Source organism: Silene latifolia, chromosome Y (assembly GCF_048544455.1).
Source record: "Silene latifolia isolate original U9 population chromosome Y, ASM4854445v1, whole genome shotgun sequence".
Classification (NCBI taxonomy): domain Eukaryota; kingdom Viridiplantae; phylum Streptophyta; class Magnoliopsida; order Caryophyllales; family Caryophyllaceae; genus Silene; species Silene latifolia.
In genome coordinates this window covers 275,128,990-275,131,517 of record NC_133538.1, presented here as the reverse complement: position 1 = coordinate 275,131,517, position 2,528 = coordinate 275,128,990, and the positions used below count along the sequence as shown (strand labels likewise).

Sequence of the window (2,528 nt, the reverse complement as noted above, 5' to 3'; positions counted from 1 at the left end):
ACAAATCAGTCGCCAAATACCAAAAATGGCGACTGAATGGGTAGTCGCCAATTTGGCGACTGATGCCAAGGTAGTCGCCAAAATGGCGACTGAAATGCAGTCGCCAAATGCTAATTCAGTCGCCATTTTTGGGTGACGTAGCCAATTTGATCGAGAAGCGATTTGGCGATCGATTCTGATTTGGCGACTACAAATCGGTCGCCATTTTGGCGACTACCTTAACATCGATCCGCCAATTTGGCGACCGACTTGATCGCCAATCGTGAATCGAATCGCCAAAGCTACTGTAAGTTTTGGTGGATTTTTTCGTTTTCATTGCTAGCCAAAAATTTACAACCTGCATACAAACCGATGTTCCACAACACCATACATCCCATTTCAACACACACAACACCATACATTTCAACCCAACACCTCCCAATTTCTCAAACTTCATTTCATATATTGAAAATGAAAGTTTTACAAGCTAAACTATTCTAAATGTTCAAGTCTAAATGTTCAAGTCTAAATGTTCAAGTCTTACAAGCTAAGCTAACCTCCCAATCATCTTACTTGGAAGCCAACACCGGCTCCACTCCCCCATGTGGACCATGCGGATCATTTGGATCGTAATTGGATCTAGGTCCGGGGTTACAACCTTGCCACCAAGTCTCAAACATTTCCATTCTTTCCTTCATTTTCCTAATTCTTCATCACGTTTGGCAAGTTCTTCATCACGTTTGGCATCACGTTCATCACGCTCTCTTATTTGACTTTGAAGTTGACTAATAATTCCCGGTTGATACGTGTTGTTGGGAATTGTTGAAGTCGATCTTCTACGCGTTTTCTCATAGAAAGCCTGTTGAACTTCCTGGTACCATACACGTGCCCTTTCTTGAAGCCATCCACCAACTCATACCATATGTCATTGTCCTATTTTTCCGGATTGGCGGCTTTTTCTCGTTCAAATGCTTCCTACAATATTAAACAAATGGTAGTAAGTTAATATGGTAACCACCTTATATACGACATTTTAAAAGAGAATAAATTAACAAAAATTTAAGGTTACGGAAAACTTACATATAATTGCTTGTCTTTTGGCTTAGTCCAAGTTCTAACCCCCTTTCCGTCAACTCTGGAATGCGTGTCCGAAACTTGATTCCGTGCACCGACGCAAGGGCCGTGACTTCTTCTTTCCTCTCTGAATGAAAAAAAAAAACATACATGTTATAAAATCAACAAAAAATCTAACATAAAATAAACATGTTGCATTGAAAACAAAAAAAAAGTGTAAAATAATAGACAAAGTACTTACACCCAACATACGATTCCAGAACGATCGTGAACCCGCGTAATGAGTAGGCTCGTTCACGGCGTCTTCCTTTCCTCCTCTTTTGTTGAGGGATGCTTGCTTAGACTTCTTCTGAAAAGCGGGAGTTTTGGTATGCTTTATTAAGCCTTCATACTTGTCACCTGCAATTACACATATGAAATCATAACTAATAAGTTACTGATATTATTTATAATAAAAGAGAGTATATACTAATTAATTAATACAAATAACAAAACAAGTTAATTAAATACCTTTCATGTGGTCTGGTTCCTTTGGGCGCCTAACTACCTTCCAAATCACGTCCCGATATCGTCGAGTACCGACTTCCTCGTACCTGATACGGACATTCCGTTCTTGAGACGGTGACCAAGCATATGCTTGCTACAAAAAAAAAAGCGACAAAATTTCATATTAGTATTTATAAAAGTATAACCTTGGTTATTAAAACAAAGAATTACGGAAAATATATACCCGAAAGTTATTGAACCACGCATCTCTTTGTGCTTGAGAAGCTTGTGTCCACGATGTAGGAATTGGACCCACGAAATTAGTCTTCGTGCTTTTCGTGACACCTCGTACCACGCAATCGTCCATAAACCTGCATTTATTTTGAACATGTAAAATTACAAACAATTATTATTTTAAAAAAAAAAAAATACAAAAAAAACAAAATAGTAGACTAATAAAGAATAAAACTTACCATAATCCCGCAGGCTCAAGAATCATCTTATGATCCGAAGTGTACCGTATCGGCACCCGTGGTGGCTCGTCGGTAGCGTCAGTCTCCTCACCGTCACCGTCTGTCTGCATCGGATCCTCCTGCACAAACTCCTCCTCCTGCTCCGGACGCGACTTGTCCCTCCTCCCGAGCCGCCTCCACGCTTCCTACCTCGACTGCTCCACCATCTGCAGTAATACAAATATAAATTAACACAAATAATGATAAATGAAAATTATACAGACTTCTAAATTTTAATAATTTACTCTTGAGTAATACAAAATTATACCAATTTAATCATCTTCATCTTCAAACCCCTCGTCCTCATCCTCATCCTCATCCTCTTCCTCATCGTCATCATCATCATCATAATCATCTTCATCTCCAAACCCCTCGTCCTTCCTCCTTTTCTCCTCCTCCCTTCTCCTCCTCACCTCATCTTCCCCCCTCCTCTCCTCCTCTTCTTCCCTTCTCTCCTCCTCCTCCTCCGCCTCATCC

General features: G+C 40.1%; 1 long non-coding RNA gene across 1 annotated transcript; it reads right to left on the bottom strand.

The window, feature by feature from the left end:
• Nucleotides 1-1,258: 1,258 nt before the first annotated feature.
• Nucleotides 1,259-1,904, bottom strand: LOC141633834 (uncharacterized). The gene is made up of 3 exons (XR_012538588.1): nt 1,784-1,904; nt 1,564-1,693; nt 1,259-1,452 (listed from the first exon to the last, which is right to left on the bottom strand). It is a non-coding gene; the product is annotated as an uncharacterized LOC141633834 (long non-coding RNA).
• Between the last annotated feature and the right edge of the window lie 624 nt (nt 1,905-2,528).